Genomic DNA, 19,777 nt, shown 5'->3' on the forward strand with positions numbered 1-19,777 from the left:
AACACGCCCCCTGACCCTCCAGGGTTAGGCGCTGGGGAGAGAAGTAAACTGAAAGGTGCCCAACCCGGGCTCTGCACCAGGACAGACCCTCCAGAATGGGAGGGGCCAGCAGGGCGAGGGCAGTGACTCCAGCCCTGTTGCCCTTCTTGTTCAGCCTATGCAGGGCAATAAGAAACGCTTGTGGGGGTTACGAGCAGGACACATGCTTATTAGAAGACTGAGATTTAACCCTGAATGCATCAACACCGCACTTCCTGAACCTTCCTGCAGCACCAACAGGATCCAGCACATGGTGGACGCAACCTGCAGAGGAGCAAGGAGCCGAGGCAGATGCCACCTGGGGAGGAGAACTCAGGGAGGCTCCTAGACCAGGGTGGGATCACACTCAGGGACTGGGGAGTGGAAGTCTGCGCCTGCGGTTCTGTGACTGTGAGCTCACTCCCACATGTGTGTGGTGTGAATCTGCTGTCCTTGTTGCTCAGACACCTTTCCTGGAAAAGCCTGGATCACTCCTGCAGCCTTGGCCATGTTGGTGTCAGTGTGCGTGTGCATCTGCTTCTGGACTCTGGCTCCTGGACTCTGCTCTGCTCCCCTGACCTGTCTTGGGTCTCGACACCAGTTCCACAGGTGGCGAATCCTGTTGCTTCATCATCCTGAAGTTCAGCCTTGCGAGTTCTCTGGCTTCAACTCTTTTCTACTTCACTGGGTCCTTTTCATCCCTATGTAAGTATTAGAATCAGTTTCGTGCCATTTATCAGGTACGTAGATCCACACAGCCAGCGTCTCCAGCAAAACACACCTACTCGTGACCCCAGAGAGCTCTCCGTGCCCCCTACACATCTCCCCTCTCGGCCACAACTTCTTGGACCCACTCATTTGTTATTCATCTCCACAATTTTGTCACATTAACAATATACAAATAAAACCCTGGATGCAAGCTGGCTCCTGCATAGTGGTTACTGGCCAGGCAGGCAGAACTTTCCCTCCCTGGGCTTCCCTCCAGCCCCACTCTGCTCGGGCGGTAGATGCCAGTCCAGACGCCATCTGCTGTGTTCCCCGCGTGTCAGCCAAGGGTGAGCCTCCCCGACTTGCACTTGGAACACAGACGTTTGGAAAGCCTGGGGTAGCCACCCTCTACCTGACACATGCCCTCTGTGGCCACCCTGCCCTCTGCCCAGCTCCTGGGTCCCAGCACCAAGGAGTCCTTCTTAGGGCTCCGCAGTGGGGTGAACCGGGCGAACACATCTTTCCCAGTCTGTGCCCAGCACGGGCACCACCGCCATGGGGAAGAGGCCCTGTCCACTTCTGGATCAGCAGTCTGGGCTTTGGAATGTCCACCGATGGATAAAATCAGAACAGTTTTTTTCCTTATAAAAAAAGAAGACAATTTCAGAGACGCAGCCTGAAGAAGAAAACAACTCCTTAGCTTTTTCTCTGAAATGACATCAGCGGCCACCACAAATCCCAGGCAGCCCCTCTGCTTTCAGGCCAGCAGGATGTATCATTTCCCCTCTGAAGTACCCACAGCATCGTCCCTGCTCCCAGCCAGCTTGGAGCGGCCCCCTGTGGGAAGCTACACTTTCCTTCCCAGGCTGCAGGAGGGCCTTGCATCAGACACGCCAGAGTCCCAGAGTGGGCTGAGCTGGAGCCCAGGCTGGGGCCGCTTATGGGCAGGGCTTTGTCAGTTCTGACCCCCACCCAGAGCCCTGTTTCCAAAGTGCCCGGCATGGACCTCCAGTCTTGGGTCTCACCTGGCACCAGCTGTCCCTGGGTTGCAGCCCATACACAGGTCCGGTGGCCCCGTCTCTTCCCGCACACCCCAGCCAAGCTCCTCCTGGCCCTTGGTCCACAGGCCTCCCACCCACACACACAGCCCTTTGTGGGCTGATGCTGTGGGTTCACTCGGAAACGTTTTACATGAGTTTTTGTTCAAGAGAAGACAGAGCTCAATTGCATTAAATTGGTTTATCATCACATAAAAATAAATGTATAAAAAATGACCAGAGAGAAATACAATGGCATATTACTAACAATCTGGCTGTCTGTGGCTGATGGATTATTTTTTTTAATTCCTTCTACTTATGTAAATTTTCTAAATTTTACTTTTATAACAGAAAAACATTATTTATGAAAAACCACCAAACGATTCTTGTCTCTGAGCCAGGGAAGCTACTTGAGAATGGAGAGTCAGCTTTTATGGAGAGCTGGAAGCCCCCAGGGACTTATTCCTTTGAAGAGTCACTTTTTAAAAACTCAGAAAACATCTGCATGCTTGAAACCTCTGTTCCTCTGGGATTGTTCTTTCTTCATTAGTTAAAGTGATTTACTGAGTCATAGGAAATTTCACTGCTGGGCCAAAAAATGATTCCATTTCCCAGGCATGCACCAAGAGTTCCCCCTAGCCCAGCTCCTGCCTGACCAAGCCACTTTGTCCCTGCTGTGGGGGACTCGGGGACCCAGGTCACTCATTCATTCAGCACCATGGGCTGAGCTTCTACTACGTGCCAGGCGCCATCAGGGGTGCGGGGGATACAGTGGTGTAGAGAACAGCGGATGTCTCCCGCCAACATGGAGGAGGACACAGGACACTCAGGACGCTCAGGGGATGCAGCCCTAGCGGGAGCTGTGAAAGATACTCAGGGGTGGGTGTCGGGGAGGGTGTGACCAGCTGCACTGTGCCCAAATTCATGCATTCGAGTCCTAACCACCCCCCTTGCCCCAGAATGTGACTCTGTTTGGAAACAGGGCCATTGCATCCTAGATGGACAAAATGCTGTAGGACCAGGTCTCACAAACGGGATGCTGGACATCTGCTGACACAGAGGAAGTGACATGAGGATGGAGGCAGAGATGGTGGCTCTAGGAGTGAGCACCACAGATGGCGTCGGCCAGTGGCACCTGAGCAAGAGCCTTCGGCAGGCCGGCCCTCCTGCCCCCCCAGAGCACCTACCCTGGTCCTGTTGACCTCAGGCTCCAGCTCCAGCCCTCAGGACAGGGATTTCTGTTGTTTGACCCCCTCCCCGCCCTGCCCATCTGCAGGTCTCAGTGTGGCAGCCTGGGGACCCGAGTCTAGTGGGTGTCAGAGGGGAGGCACCTGTGAACTGGCAGCTAAACCCCACACCTGGGACCCAGGGACCAGGGCCACACAGATCATCAGGAGGGCAGAGAGCATGACCCTTTCAAAGGCAGCTGACCCCGACTCGCAGCCCAAGATGGGCCCACAAGCCTTCAATTCACTAACCCTCCCTGGTGTACAGGATGCAGTGCAGTGCAGACCAGACCAGCCAAAGGCCTGGGCCAGCTGAAATGCCTCTAGAGCCGCCTACTCGGGGGAAAGCAGGAGGCGCTGGCCTGGCCCGGGGGGCACCTCTCCCTGTGGACACCTCTCCCTGTGTGGACCTTGCCTGACACACAGTCGCATGCCCTTCTGAGGCCAGAAAGGGGACCTCGGCCACCTGAGCCTGCCCTGGAGCCACCTCCCCTCCTGACCTCCAAGGCCTCACAGAGTGGGTGGCAGGGGAAGTGGTCCCCACAGTGAACTCACTGAGGATCCACTGAGCTGCCCGAGTGCCAGGGGCAGGACTGAGGACAGGCAGAGCAGAACCCTGTTTTCGGAGACCAAGGCTTCTCTGACGGCTGCCTGCCGGCCACACTGGGCTCAGCAACAGAGCCAGGCGAGGTCCCCTCGGACACTGGTTCACTCCCTCCCTCGCTGTTCCTGACAATCCTCTATGTGCCAGGAAACTAAAAGTAAGTGAGGCCTAAACAGCTAGCCAGGGAAAGACTCAGTAGAAAAGTAAAACTCCAGGGACAGGTGCAGGCCTGTGTTCCCAGCACCTGGGAGGCTGAGGCAGGAGGGTCTCAAGTTTGAGGCCAGGTGGGCAGTGTAGCAAGACCCTCAGCAATATAGGGAGACCCTGTCTTAAAATAAAACTTAGAAGGGGCTGGGGATGTGGCTTATGGTAAAGCACCCCGGGTGAAAAGGCCCAGCACCTCTGTGAACAGCACAGTATGTTCCACACTAGAAGAAAACACAGGTACTTCAGAATGTGGGGGACAGAGAGACGGAGCTGGGATGAGAGCTCAGGGAGACTGAGAAGCCGGTGCTGGGGATGAAGGTGGTCCCAGGTCCCGGGGCCTCGAGGGGAGGGTTTGGAGGAGCCTATGGCCAGTGTGAGGAGAGCAGGGCAGAGCTGAGAACAGACGTGGGGGCAGTACTGCCAGCAGCCAGGTCTGGAGAGCCTGCTGTGACCTGGTGATGCCATGGTTCCTCACTGAGTACCTACTGTATGCCAGGCACTGAGGACACAAGAATAAAACAGTGAAAGCCCTGCCTCTCGGGAGCTGCTCTCTCCAGCATTGGAGGCAGCCAGGAGCATGGGTTTCCAAGTATGAGAGGCGGGTGTCAGAACACAGTGCAGGGACAATGCAGGAGAGGGGACGGGGCAGAGAGGGTCTCACTGAGAAGATGACTGAAGAAGGGATTGGGGAGCAGGTGGTGCGGCTGCCAGGACAAGCCCATCGAGGCCCAGGGGAGGTGCACACCCCTAGGCAGAGGCAGGGAAATGGGAGAGTGGCCACGTCAGGGCCAGCTGAAAGGCAAGCTCCAGTGGCAGAGCCCAGTGCAGAGGATGGGCAGAGGTGGCTGCTGCATGAACAGAGGAGGCAGCCTGGCCCCTCGGGTGGACGAGTCTCTGGGTTGGGAGCAGATCTGGGGCAGGGGCAAGAGCAGGGAGCACCTGGGACACCAGCTCCTGGAGAAGCACCTCCAGCAGACTCTGTGTCCTCAGGAGGGAGAAAGGGGAGTGTGGGCAGGAGGGGCAGGAGGGAAAGAAGGACAAATGGATGGTGAGAGAAGAAGTGAGAGGAAGGTTGAGGGAGGCAGGGAGGGGGAAGGAGAGAGGAAAGGAGGGAGGGAGGGAGGGGGAAAGAGGGAGGGAAAGAGGGAGGGAGGGAAGGAGGGAGGGAGGCAGAAAGACAGGCAGGCAAGGAGGAATGGAATGTGTGAATGGGGACAGCCACAGGGCACCTGAGGCCAGGGTTGGCTCACAGCTGGTAGCAGTGATGGCAGCTGCAGGGACACAGGGCACAGCTGGGCAGCCTATACATTGCAGCTTGGATGTCAGAAGGCCGACGTAGTCTTGCTGGACTGGATGAAGGTGTGGGCAGCCAATGCCTCCTGGAGGCTCCAGGCCCACGGTCTCCTGTTTCCCTGCCCAGTGACTGCCCACATGGTTTGGCAGTGACCCTGCTGCCCACCCTCAGGTAAACCACTCCCTCTGCACCAACATTCACCTCCTCTGACTCTGCCCTCCCACCCCCTAACCAGACCCTGAAGGCTACAGGGTACGCAAGGACTGATCCTGGGTGAGTGCCCCTTCAAGATACTTAGCTCAGTCCCCTCTGACATCTCCCTGTGCTGTGAGTGGTTCTCAGATCTGGGGATAGGTTGTGGATGTCTTTGGGGTAGTTACTCAGCTAACCATGGGTGCCATGGCCAAGTCTTCCCAGTCTGTTACCATGGTGGCCATCCCCACTTTCCATGATGAAACTGGGCTCAGAGAGGGTGGTAATTTGCAGTGATCGCACAGCTGGTACTCTTGCCCCACACCTGGACAGCCCAGTGCCTCCATGTGGCAATACAGGAAAGGCGCAGGCATGCATCCACTCGTCCATCAAACCCAGACCAACCCAGCTCTCCAAAGGCCCTTCAGCTCTGAAACCATCGCGTTAGGAAGACACACCAACAGAGGAAGATGCACCCCTTTGGTAGTCCCGGTCACCCCAAGAAATCAGAATGGAGTGCTTGTAGCTCTCAGAGGGTCCCCAGGGGCAGTTTCTTGACCTCGCCAACATTGCCTCAAACTGGGCTGGAGGCGGCGCTGCTGCAAGAACCCATCAGCCCTGTGGCATCAGGTGAAGGAAGTGGCCGCCCTCCTGTAGGACATCAGCCCAGCCTCCTTCAGTTTTATTTGGGGAACAGAAAATACTCCTTTCTTGGGTCAGTCCTGTGGGTGGCTATTGCTTTAAGAGGAAAGGGGAAGCGTGGTCCAGGCAGGGTAACTGCAGCAATAGAGAAGCAATCTGTGTCATTGTTGTGGAGACAGAAGCAGCGGGACCTGAGCCCAGGGCAGGGAGATGTCAGCACACTGCCCTCCAGCTTGAGGTCCATCTGCCTGGGGACCCGGGAACCACATGCTTCCTGCTGGGCTCCTCGGGTGGGCACCAGGCTGCTGTCCTTCCCTTTCCTAGGGACAGCTCCATGCAGGGCCAGCCCCACCTCTCCACAACCTGTGGCCCTGAAGCAGCTCTGTGTGAGCTGGGCACAGGGCCCTGATGGCCTCGAGGACAGCAAGGCCCCATCCTCTCCCAGAGCTCCCCGTGCCGGTCAGGGACCATGGCACTGCACTTGAACTGTCCCGGATTCCAGGGCTGACCTTGGTTCCCAGCCCCATTGTGCTGCCCCTTCTTTGCCACAGAAAAACTTGAGGAACGAGCAAAGCCCGTGGCTTCCGAGTGGGGAGCAAGTGTCCAGAAAGGACCTGGGATTGAGACCAGAGGGAACAAGAGCAGAGGTTTGGGGTGCTCTCAGCTCTCCGGGCACCAGCTCAACAGCCCAGCTCTGCTGGGACTGTCCCCATGCAGGACGACATCCTCCTGCTGTTGGCCATGATCCCTTCAAAAGGTTTTGCTTGGGAAGGTTGCATGGCGGGCCTGAGGGATCCCACTTCCCAGGAAGGGAAGGTGAGGTTGGGAGAGGCGGGTCAGTGGGTGGGTCACGTCCACACAGGACAGCTGGTATGCATGCCCTGCTGCTCGGGCCAGCCCTGTGGCCCAACCTGGGGAGAGTTTCATGGAGAGAGGAGGCCCAGCCCAGCTGAGGACACCCCCGCAGGGTTTCCAACATCAGCAGGATCACTGTGACCAGATCCGGGTGAGCCTGACCCCTGTTCCCAGCACAGTGTCCCGGTTAGAATTCCAGTGCATTGGCTGTAATGTGGCAGCTTCTGGAGAGGCAGAGGGGCCGGCTCCGCCTGGGATTCCTGGGAGAAGACAAGCCGGAGGGCTTTCCTCGTCTCCCTCCACCTAGAGCTGGAGACCCTGCTGCCATCTCTCAGGGCTCTCGAGAGCGTCCCAGGCTTCTCCCTGCACATCAGCCTCTCCCGCTAAGTGTGCAGCTGGTGGGGCTGGGCCGCCAGCTCGGAGCTCCAGACGAGGCCCGTGAGCTTGCTGGAATGACACGAGGCCAGGGATTAGCAGGTTTTAGGGACTCCAAACAGCTGCAGGGTGAGATGGAAGAGCCACAGCTGCCTGTGTGTAGATGGACGTGAGAGGGACCCAGGGCCTCCAGGTGGCTGTGTGGCCACCAGCAGCTGGCTGGACTCTGAGCACCCTGAGCCACGGGATCTGTAGGTCACTCACTGCCCAGCAGAGATGCGGCTGGCTGCATGCTGAAGTGTCTCCTGCTGGCAGGAAGGTGTGGGGGGACACCCAGGCCCTGCCCTGGTCATGCCGACTCTCCAGTTGTAGAGAAATACCACAGAGAAGGAGCGAGATGGTAATGGTTCCAGGAAAAGCTTCGAGTGACATCTGCAGCAAGCGGTGACCTTGAGAGACCCCTCCAGATTGCTAATACTCAAGCCCACCCTGAGATCCGAGGAAGCAAATGCACAGAGCTCAGGGGCACAAAGTATCAGGTGTGGCAAGCACTGGGTGTGCGAAGACCTTGGGGCAGAGAGTACCAGATCCTAGGACAGCAAATGAGAAAACCCAGCCTTGCTGAGAGCTGGTCAAGGCTCTGTGAACACTCTCTCAGGGAGGAGGCAGGATCTGAATGCACAGAGTGCACAGAGCTGTGCAGGCATGCATGGCACACCTAGAGAAGGACTGCTGTGAGCAGGTTAAGGGCAGAAAGCTGCATGGAGGCTGCGGGTTCTGCCCTCGGCTCAGAGGCATGCTGGTGCCCGGTGTTCCCAGGGGACACGGGGCAAAGCACTCATATGCTCTTCCTCCATCCTGTGTCAGCTCACCTGAGCCTGCAAGTCCTGGCTGAGCAGTGTGGTTGTCCCTTCTGAAAGAGCCAGGGAGGTGACACCTGGGCCGAGGCCCATTTCCTGTCCTCTGTGATGCAGACAGGCCTCAAAACAAGAGCAGGTGCCCAGAGCTGGAAGAAAGAGCACAGGAAAATGAGCATGGAGTGTCCAGAAGGTGAAGCAAAGCACTTTGGTGTTTCTGATGTCTTGTGTGACTGGTCATTCAGCAATAGAGATGACAGCGGTGACAACCGTCCTGAGAACCTTGGGGTCGCATGCCCCTGTGTTGTCCTTTGTCCTCAGAAGTGAGCAGCTCCTTGGTTCCAGGCTGGGAGGATCTGGTCCAAAGCAGGAGGTGCAGGAACCAGCGCCCTCAGAACTGCCTCTCAACTCAGACAGGACTGAAGAGCCCACGGCAGGTCCCTGACAGCAGATCCAGGAATGGAGCTCAGCTCTTCCCACCCTCCACTCTCAGACTCAGTTCCTTCCTGAGTGGCTGCAAAGAGAAGCAGGTTTAAAGGAGCCTTGGAGGGTTACTCAAGCTGGCTATCACACCCGGCCGTCTCACTCACCTCCCCTGGGGAGGGCTCCTCCAGGCACAGCACACAGGATCGCTGTCCAGGCTACCCCACCCTCTCCTGGCAAAATGTCTCCTCCTGAATTGAGGGACTTCCCAATTGCAACCATGACTTCAGAGGGCCTTTGCCAGGAATAGAAGCCCATCCTACAGTAGTCACCCACAAGCAGGCATGGCTGCTGCCTCTCTCATGCCAACTGCCACCAGCAAGCGGCACCTGCCTCAAGGTTCCAGACAGTACAGAGTGAGTGAGTGGTTGGAGGTGTCTGTGGCAAGTGGGAGGGTGAGCTGGAGTCTCCCCTGTGATAGACCCTGGGCTCCTTGGAGCCAAGACTTCAGTGGCCCCATGTAACTGGGAGCCACCATGACAGCCAACATTCACTGCACCTTTGGGGTACCACAGGTATGGTCCTTCACCAGAGAGGTGCATCTGTTATTGGCCTGTTTTCGCAGATTGAGAGGTGGAGGGACGGAGCCACTGGCCCAGCAAAGGTGGGGTGCATCCAGGGCTCTGCATCTGAGCTGCTGGCCTGGATTTCTGGGGAGTCAGAAGAAAGGCTGCTGGTTCCAAATGGACAGACCCAGGTCAGTTTCCAGTGCTGCTGTTTATCAGAGAGGCAAGTAGTTGAGGCTTCTCAAAGGACAACCAGTCCTACCCTGGATGCAGGGGGATATTAGCATTTCCATTTTATTACCTGGGGTTGACAGGACAGTGAGCTGCCCACAGTCACATAGTTTGGAAGAGAAGGAATGAGGACTAGGATGCAGGCCCTCATCTGCTGTGAGGGATGCTCTTCCCTCTGCTTTCCATGGGGAGGGGAATTTCACCATGCAGGACCAGGGCCAGGAAGTCAGAACCAGCCCCCAAAAGAAGCCAGAAACCCAAGCAACACCACCGATCCCCTTGAACACAGAGCCCCGAATGCACACCACTGCAGAGTCCCAAAATATGCTTCACTGTGTCCATGGTCGCCCAGTATCTCCAGTGTCTGTCAGAAAAGATACAGACAGCCTGGACCAGCCGCAGCACAGCTGTCAGATGGTGTTCCCAGTCCAACTGGAGAAAGGAATGGGCAAAGCCTCCAGAGATAGCCTATTCTCAGGAATCCACAGCCTGGGCAGTCTGCCTGGGCTGCTCAGGGTGGGAAGGGAAGCTCCATCTGACTCCATGCTCTTATCTGCCAACATGCTTGTCTCTGTCTCCAGCTGGTCTTCAGCCCCACAGGGAGGACCAAGCACACACGGGAGCCCACAGAGTCCCGCTTAACAGAGGATAGCAGCAGAATCTCAAGGTCTCTGCCTGACCTGTGGCCAAGTTCCATGAGGGCTGTCACAGGTTCCCTGCAGGAGGAGCTCAGCTGCCGGCTCCCCTGAGGGACGTCTGCCCTAACCCAGAGGGCCTGTGACCTGGAAGCCATCAGCAATATCCTGTTGTTTCCAAGTACCCGAAGCCTGTGTTTCCTTGCCCATCACCTCTGTCACTGCACCCACATCCTCAGCAGCCAGATGCTATGTCACAGGGAGTGTGGAGAAGAAGCTGAGACTGGAAGATGTTTGGGAGGGACTGTTGGAAGAGCTTGAAGGTTTGCCAGCTGGCCTAGAGAAGTGTTATGCAAGGAAATTTCAATCATCAAAGAGTTTTTAAGAAAAAGTCAAGATTTCTCACTTAGTTTTTAGATAATCCTGTTAACAGGCTAAAGAAATAATTAATTAGGAAAGATGGGGATAGAAAATAATGTAGGATCTTCTTGTAGTCCTGGTGAGCAGTGTTCACAATGTAAATACAGTAAGAGTTTCAGAGAAGGGATAAAGCTCTGACACCACCTTGGAAATCAGGATAGGTTCCTCATTCCCCTTGTTTGAAGATTAACACCTGAGTGATGTTGAGGCAAGCTGTTGTAGTCACCCTTTTCCCTGCTGTGATTAAAAGTTTCTACAAGAACAATTTTAGAGGAGGGGCTCCCAGGTTCAGAGGTCTAGTCTATAGACAGTTGCTTCCATGTCCCAGGGCTGCAGGTGAGGCAGATCATCATGGCACAAGAGTATGGCAGAGGGAAGCAGCTCACATGATGACCAGGAAGCAGAGAGAGACTCCATTTGCCAGATACCAAATATATACCCAAGGCACATCCCCAATGACCCCCTCCTCCATCAGACCCTGCCCACTCTCAGTTAGCTCTCAGGCAGGAATTCACTGCTTGGGTTAAGGTTCGTATCACCACATCACTTCTCCTGTGAACCTTCTTTTATTGTCTCACACATGCTTTGGGGGGATATCTCATGTCCAAACCATAACACAAGCATGGAAAACAACTTTTATTTTATGTTTTTTTTTTTTTTTTTTTTTTTTTTTTTTTTTTTTTTTTTTTTTAATGAAAGAGAACAGAGGTGGCAGACATATCCAGAGGGAAGTTTGAGCCCATAGCTGGGTGCCCATGCAGGTGGTGTGTCTTACTATTTATGGATCCATGTTTTCTCTCCCTTCCCACCTTTTCTTTCTTTGTGTACAGACTAATGTCAGGAAGCAGTCCAGGGGGTGATCACGTGTGTTGGAAAGTGCAGATCTGGGAGCTGTGAGCACCTGGTTTTGTGGGAAGTACAACAAGAGTGACCCATTTCTTGTTCATTTATAACCCACTCTTGTCTTTCTCACCTGATCATTTGCTCTCTTTTTTTCATCCCTGTCTCATTCCCCCTCTGAGGGAGCCCTTACTGCTGAAAGGTGAAATGGGCAAGGACTGCTCTGCCTGCTTCAGGTTGAGATGGAGTGACATGTGACAAGCATTTGGATTCCCTTTTAGAAATGTTGTGGGTGTGTTGATGGGTCTGAGGGATGAGTCTAGTTTGGACAAAACAGGTTGTAAAGTCATCTGGGAGGAGGGTGCTGTATGAGAGAAAGAAGAAAGCATGAGTTCTGGAATGAGGTCAATACAACAATAAATGTCCCAGCATCTGAACATGTCAGTGAACATAACAATGATGATGATGGTGATGATGATGATGATGATGGTGGTGGTAGAAACCAGCATATTTTTCACCATGAGATGCCAGATGACCAAGAACTAAGAAGTTGTTACCATGAAAAGGCCTGTGAGGATAATTGCCTCTAGTGGGAATGTAAATCTTTAAGGATATTTAAGTTGTCAGGAATGTAACCACAGCATTTAGTTTGTATAATGTCACAGATGCTCCCATAAGTTGTAGTTAAGATATCTAATGCCACCTGAATTTTGTAAAATACCTTTTTATTGGCATAAGCTCTATGTTTAATAGAGATCCCTTATTTCTGGCACTTAGGACTGGGTAATCATATTAGCAAAGACAAATCAAGTCTGTCTCTGTAGGAGGTTAGGAAGATTTAGAGGTCTCAAGTTCCCTACTGTCATGTATATCTAAGAGGAATAAACAGATTTGAAAATTAAGTTTAGAAAAGGCTTATGTGAGAAGTAGTGGAATGCAAATGGCAGCCTCTACCAGAGGCAGTTTCCAATTTAATTCACCAAGGGATCTGAGTTTACTCTTATGTCAACCCCAGGTTCTCTTTCTATCTAGAAGTTTAGTAGGTGTATTGCACAACTGGTGTATCTGCTTTAGAAAAAGAACTAGAAGAACACAGGTGAAACGTACCAGTAGCAAGATTGCAAATGCAGAATCAACCTGAATTCACAATCCTCTCTTTGGGAAACACACCTTGATAAACAGTGATCTTTGCATAACTCCCTTTGACCTTCAGGCCACCATCTCAGATTTTAAACCGATGTGCAATTTGGAAACTGCTTGTTGAAGGGAAAATAAATTGGAAGTTGTACAGTGGTTCCAAGGGTAATTACAAACACGAATTTCCATGTGACCCTAAGGAATTCCTCTTTCTTGCAGCAACAGTTTCCTATTTGTTCTAAGAGGATCAGAAGGGACAGCTAAACCTGGTTTTGAAGTCCATTGACTTCACAAGTGTTCACAAGGTGAAAGGAATTGAATCTTTACTACTCCCCTATCCTCATAAAGACAGCATTCCTTTGGAACTTTCATACAGAAAGTAGCCAAAAGTCAAAGATGGCTTAAGGCTTCATTTACCTAATGAAGACACTGTCATTGCATTTTAATTCACAAGTAAATAAAAATGGCAAAGTTTTCTCTATTTATTTACTTATTTTTTGCGATGCTGGGGATTGAACCCAGGGTCTTGTACTTGCTGACGATGACCTATTATAGTTTTACTTTAGATAGGTTGGAGACTGACAGAAATTAAGGCGGATTCCTTCTGTCCATCATCCCTTCCGACCCTGATGCCCCTCCTCCTCCTCCTCCTCCCCCTCCTCTCCCCTCTCCCCTCCTCCGGTGGTATCTCCCAGAGGGGCTCTTGCTCTACCTCCTCTCTCAACTTCTACCCTACTTCCTGAGGTGGTTTCTCCCATCAAAGATTGTACCACTCTGACTGCAAGTGTAATGCCAATTTTTTTGTCTCATTGTTGCTGGGGGTTTCGCCCAGGGGCGGACTCCCGTCTTCACCTCTCCATTTTCTCCCTGAGTAATTTCTTCACAGAGCGGATTGTGCCGCCCTGTTTTCTCCCCTCATTTCCCTGTGGTTTCTCCCATGACCCCTTCTTCTAAGTGTTTTTTCCTCGCTGGATTCGCTGTCTGCTGTATCCCTCGGGCAACTAGCTTTTTAACGTGTAAGGTAAAGTTCCAGATCCCATGTCCGGTACCTCCCTCCTCCCGGAAGCCTATCCAGATAAGGTGACAGTTCTGCGTTTTAGGTGACAATCCCAGTCTCATGTCATGGAACTTGGCTGGGGGCCGACTCGTACCCTCCGGAATAGAGAAGCTTCTAAGATGGCGGCCCACATAGAGAAGTACCACTGGGCGTGGCCATGTTTGCAGCCCGACAGCACCTCTTCTGGAAACTGAAATGTCTACAAAGAAGTGTCTGCGCCATGTTGACTGTTGGCTTAAGGTGGCAGCAAAGGTAATTCAGAGCATGCGCAGTACCAACAGTCCCCCCCATTTTACAAGTCAAACCAGAAGTGGAAGTGGTGCATGAAGGCTTTTTCGCTGCTGCTATTAGGAATATTTCCATATTTTAATGGCAAGAAGTCTCTGAGATGATTTTGGTTGGTCATGATTAGGGATTCTGTATAGTTAGTAATGTGAGCTGTGCAGTGGTAGTGACGGTTCTGGGTTCAGTGATGGAGCGAGGTGGCCATTGATGTTTGTCAGTGTCGGCGGGACCTCCTGTCAGTGATGGACCCTTTGAGATGAGTGATTGGGATTGGGGAGTCAGTGATGAGAGTCTGTGGTCAGTGATGGAGTCTGCAGTGTTAGCTGTGGGGGTCACTGAGTTCTTTGGTCAGCTTGCTTTCTAACCTGAGTTGAAAGTTCAGCTCACTAGTTTTCACTCTTCTTTAATACAGACTGACAACCTTTGGTGTGTAACATTTCTATTTTGTTTAAATCTGGTTTTCTGTAATTACTTATTTTTTCCTTTGACCCATGAGTTATTCAGAAGAGCGTTTTCTGTTTCAAATTGTGTCTCCAGGCAGTGCTTGGGTTGAAAAAACGTCATATGGTCTATGTCATGGTCAGTTTTCATAAATGTCACATGTTACATAAAACAATGTATGTTCTCTAATTGAATTGTTTTATACAAATTAAGCATATATTTTACATATGTATCTCATATCTCCTTACAAATTTTGTATGCTTAATTTCAGAAGGTAACTACTTACACCAGAAAGGTGGTTTGTCTTCTTGTCCTTCCTTTTGTTAGTTTCTGCTTTGTTATATATTTGAAACTATATTATTATGAAAACTTGTGTATTTTAATAATTAGATTATGAGTAAATAAAATGCATTATAGCAATTTAAGCTTCCACCAACAATTTATAAAATAATTATTTTCCCAAATGTTTTCCAGCACTGGATATTATTGCTTTTGAAAAGCTTTTACAATTCTGAAGGGAAATTATATTTGTTTTAATGCATATTTTCTGTTTGTTTCCTTTTCTGTGAATTTTTATATTCTTTGTCCAGGCTTTATTTAGTGATTGCTAGATGTTTTAACATTAGAAGTAAGCTATTATCACATAGTGAAAAAAATTGGTATCTTCCTTGCAATTTTTATGGTGTATTTAATATAATTAGTAAATATGTAATCAGAAATATCTGGGTTTATAGCTTCTGGGTTTCTTCTCATGTGTCAGTTACATTGAGCTCATGGCAATGTTATACAATACGTACTGCTAAAATATATTTTAATATTCTTTGGGGTTTAAAAATACATATATTTAGAAGTTTAGTCTTGTCGGAATTTGTCTACTGAATAGTATGTGATGGAGTTCTAGTTTGTTTTGTTCTAGGTGAATGGACTGTTATATTAGGACCATTGATACAATGTTTTGTGCACATTCAGTTGAATACTGTCGTGTCCCTCGCCCGCAAGAAAGCACGACACAGGAATCTTCCTTCAGCAGTTTAATCAGGACCTTAATATTATAAAACCATGGTTTTTCTTCTTCTTCCTCTTGAGCCGAATTCATACACTTTTATACTTTTGCAATAGCCAATCTACTCCTGCCACTTGGCCTATGTTCATAGGTGCTCCCACTTGCAACAGTTGGCTTAACCAAATATGGGCTTGTTTACCTAGAAAGCACTTCAGGAAACCAGCGCCATCTTATCATGGTGGTGAGGCGGCTCGCCACAGAATACCACTTTTGTCACATATACGGATCAATATTGTGTGGTGTATTTGTTGTTTTACTTGTTCTGATTAACATTTGTATATTGTTTTAATATTTGATAGCACATGGTATTTTTCTAACATTTATTGCATGATCTTTGTGTGCCAGAGAAGTGTTGAGTACTTTACAAGCATCAGGATAGGCATTTTCATCCTAATTTTTGAAATTAATACTGGAGTAACTGCATATTCTCTTAGCTAAAAGGTGGCAGAGCTGCAATTCAAAGCTGCAGGAATGTTACTCCAAATATCATGTTTTCCCCTATATTTTACCATCAGTAATGTCTGTCACATTTTGTTAGGCTTTATATCCTTCACAGCACTGCTTCCTTGATATGGTCCCTGAAAAAACAGTTTTAGTGTAATCTGGGCACTAGTTAGAAATGCAAATTATTGGGCCTTACCTTAAACCTACTAAATCAGAAACTGCAAGGGTGAGACTGAAAATTTTTAACTGTTTTAACAAGCCCTCCAGATGATTTGAATGTGTACTCAAGTTTGAGAACCACTGCTGTGTGGTTTCTAGCTCAGGAAGTGTTTAGGTAATGAATGTTGAATAACTGACTATGTGGACTTGATCTTTGTAGGTTTTGTGGTACCTCTGGGGAGGCCCTGGACCAGATCTTCCTTCAGACTCCAGGTCACCTTTTCCTAACAGCTCTACTTGAATTCACAAAGGAGCAGTAAGTCTCAGGTTCCTGAGAGAACAAGAGTTGCAACCCAGTGTGACCATGCCAACTAATTGAATCTCACCTCGGAAACTCACAACTCTGGCTCCAGAGAATCATGACAGCTCATGTGAGGTAAGAAGGAGGCATCGTGAGGGTGGAAATTCATTCCAGGAATGGATATTTCTGTCTGTAACCAGAGCATCAGAGCAGAGGCAGATAGGCTGCAAGAATCGGCCAGACACTTCAGTTTGCTGTTCTTGAAACAAATTTTCATCTGTCAGTCATGAGCAAACATAGGTGATATCTCCATCTCTAGAGGCCAACTGTGTGCCAGTGGAAAGGTGGGCTATCAAGGGAGATTGTTTATTTTGTCATCACACTGTATTGATTGATCCTTCATCTGTGGATAAATTTCCTGGTTAGAAATCACTTCTGTATGGGATTTTGAAGGCATTTCTCCATTTATTCCCAAACTGCCTCTCCCAGCACAAATATTTTCCCTATTCTGTTTTTGAAATTTCTGTTTTTCAGATATCGGTTCTCTGTTTTTTCCCTCCACTGTTTTCTATTTGTTTGTTGCTTGTCTTTCTGGAAAACTTTATCAACTTTGTCCCCCAGCCCTTCTGTTGAGCTTCTTGTTAGTGCTATCAACATTTAATTCCAAGCTTTAATTTTCAAAAACTTCAGTTTGTATTCTAAATATTCATTTTTATTAGTACACAGTTCTTATTTCAGGAATGTAATATCTCTTTTTCTTCTGATGATATCCTGATAGTTTACTAGGAACAATTTAATTTTTTTGACTAGGCAGTATATACACTTAGTTAAAATATTAGCAGAGTATTAAAAGCAACACTGAAAAGCATTGTGGTGAACTGAGCATGGTGACACATGCCTGTAATCCCAGTGGCTTGGAGGCTGAAGAAGGAGGATCACAAGTTCGAAGACAGCCTTAGAAATGTAGTGAGGCTCTAAACAACTTAGTGAGATTCTTTCTCAAAATAAAAATAAAAAGGATTTGGGATGTTGCTCAATGATAAAGTGTCCCTAGTTCAAAAATAACAATAACAAAAGTATTATAGGCCTGGAGCTCTGAGTGGTAGAGTGATTGCCTGGCACATGTGAGGCACTGGGTTCGAACCTTAGCACCACATAAAAAATAAAATAAAGGCATAGTGTCTATCTACAACTAAAAAAATATATATTAAAACAATTTGGACTGGGGTTGTGGCTTAGTGGCAGAGTGCTTGCAGAGCACTTGCAAGGCACTGTGTTCAATTCTCAGCACCATATATAAATAAATAAATAAATAAACAAACAAATAAATAAGTGTCCATTGCCAACTAAAAAAAATATGTATATATATGAAAAAGAATTTAAAAACAAAGTATTGTGGGACTAGGACTGTAGCTCAGTGGCAGATCGCTTGCCTGGCACATGTGAGGCACTGGGTTCAATCCTTAGCAACACAGAAACAAGTAAAATAAAGACAGGCTGTCCATCTACAGCTGCCACCAAAAAAAAAAAAAAAAAAAAAGAAAAAAAAAGAAAAAGAAAGAAAGAAAAAGTAAAAGAAATATTCAGGGGAACGATAGGATTGTGGTTCACCCATCCTCTCTGTTCTATGCCCACATCTTCCAAATTGACCAATTTTATTAGTTTTCTTTGATTGCCTAGTTCTGTATATAAATAAAAATACAACTACAATTTTTTTTCTTGTGATTTCACAGAAGGTGGTATGCTAGACACTCTTTTATGCATTTTTTTAAACATTGCATATTATGAGCAGCATTGCAGTGGACATTCTTGTCATGTCTTCCTTTTCAAATGAATCAGGATTTGCTGTTGGGCAATTTTATGACTAGGTATAAAATTATAAAATTAATAATTTTTATCTAGAAATAAGATGAATGGAGTGAAGCTAAAGCTATGATAAAGAAGTAGCAGTTACTTCATTAAACAGAATAAGGGTATGTTTGCTGACCTTCATGGTTTGAACAATGTTCTGATTTTTGTCTGTGTTCAGACATGAATACACAGTGGTCTTGGTTTTGTCTTGAACCATTTATCAGAGGTCTTGTTTGATGCTGATGTTCTGTGAGAGTGTTTTTGTGAAACACGGTGCTAGGCCACCTCCTAGCATCGGTGAAGCCTACCTGATAGTACTAGGCTAAATGCCAGCTGTCAGGAGCTGTTTGCTCCTCATTTAAAAATAAAGGAATAGGAAAAGTTTGACTCAGAAATAAGAACCAAAAGAAAGTAGGTCTCCAATTTTAGGAACAGGTCAAAAGGAATTTAAGACAAAAACTACCTAAAGGGCTGAAGAGGGATGTCTCATACTTACAAAAGAAACACTGTACAAAGAATTATAAAAGTTAACAACATTTATTTAACAATTTAGTTTTGAGATATAATAATTAAAAATGAACAGAAATCTTTAAGTATGTTATTGGCCATTTTACCAACTACTCTCAAAATCTTATTGATCAATGCAAAAAAAAATGTAATGTTTTGTTGTAATATTGTTTGTTTCTGACCAAGAGCATTAAATTATATAAATTATATATAATTATTATTATAATTATATAAATTATGAAGAAATAAATAGTGAAAGTACTTAACAGTATGAAGGTACTTAATGCTACTGAACTGTACACTTAAAACTGTTTAAAATGATATATTTTGTAATGTGTATTTTAGTATAATCTTAAATAAATATTTCAATAAATATATTAGTACTTTTTTTTATTTCAGTACTTGGGATTGAACCCAAAGGCACTTTCCCTCTGAACTACATTCCCCACCCTTTTTATTTTGAGACAAGTTCTAAGTTGCTAAGGTTAGCCTCCAACTTGGGGTCCTCCTGCCTCTTCCTCCAGAGTAATTAGGTTAATAGGCATGTACCACTGAACCTGGCAACACTATTACATTTTAAGTTAGTATGGTAAAGCTAAGCTGTAGATGGGTGGGGAATATAGATTCAAATGCCTTTTTAAGGAATGTTGAAAGCTTGAAGAACAAAACAAGAGACCTAAGATAAAGAGTTTTGGTTTTAACTAAAGAAGGTAGAAGAACAACTCAATCAATATATTATAACAATAGGGACTAAATAATGATAAGGATAGAAATCAGTTACATAGAGAACAAGGATGATGAGTTGATGAAGATATTTCAGAGAAATTCAAACTGCTTCTGTGTAGTGATGATCAAGAAAAAAGAGTAAAGAGGACTGGGAATGTAACTCAGTAGAAGAGCTCTTGTCAAGCATGTGTAAGGCCATGGGTTCAGTTCTCAGCACTGCAAAAAAGAAAGGAAAAGAGAAAAGGAAATGGGAGTAAAGAAACAGGTATAATAAAATAGAAATTATAGTTTCTCTTATACCTAAGATTAAAACAATCACAAATGCATATTAATAAGCTTATACAGGTCTGTGAAAACCTGAACAAAAGGAATAACATTTTATAAAAAATAAATCTCAAAATTGGTAAGAACAAATTATTGAGGCATCCTTGGAGAAATGAAAATAAAATGTTAATTCAACACTTCTAGCAGTCAAAAATGATAGAGAAAGTCATATGGTTTACAGTTGATAATTTATACCAAAACTTTGGGTACAAAATAGTATATACAATTATTCCTATCTTTGTGTTTAGTTTTTATTTTGTTTACAGTGTTAACTTTGATGCCCAAACCAAAAAGAACTGGAAATTACAAACATAGGTTTAAAAGTCAAATATATTAACTACCTGTGTTCAAA

General features: G+C 47.6%; 1 long non-coding RNA gene across 1 annotated transcript in view; it reads left to right on the plus strand.

The window, feature by feature from the left end:
* The first annotated feature begins 13,631 nt into the window (after positions 1 to 13,631).
* LOC124967214 (uncharacterized) overlaps positions 13,632 to 19,777 on the plus strand; it is a 33,105-nt gene continuing 26,959 nt past the window's right edge. The window contains exons 1-2 of the long non-coding RNA XR_007105493.1: positions 13,632 to 13,721; positions 15,937 to 16,152. This is a non-coding gene — a long non-coding RNA (uncharacterized LOC124967214). The remainder of the gene's footprint in view (positions 13,722 to 15,936; positions 16,153 to 19,777) is intronic.

This window comes from Sciurus carolinensis, chromosome 16, assembly GCF_902686445.1.
Source record: "Sciurus carolinensis chromosome 16, mSciCar1.2, whole genome shotgun sequence".
Taxonomy (NCBI): Eukaryota; Metazoa; Chordata; class Mammalia; order Rodentia; family Sciuridae; genus Sciurus; species Sciurus carolinensis.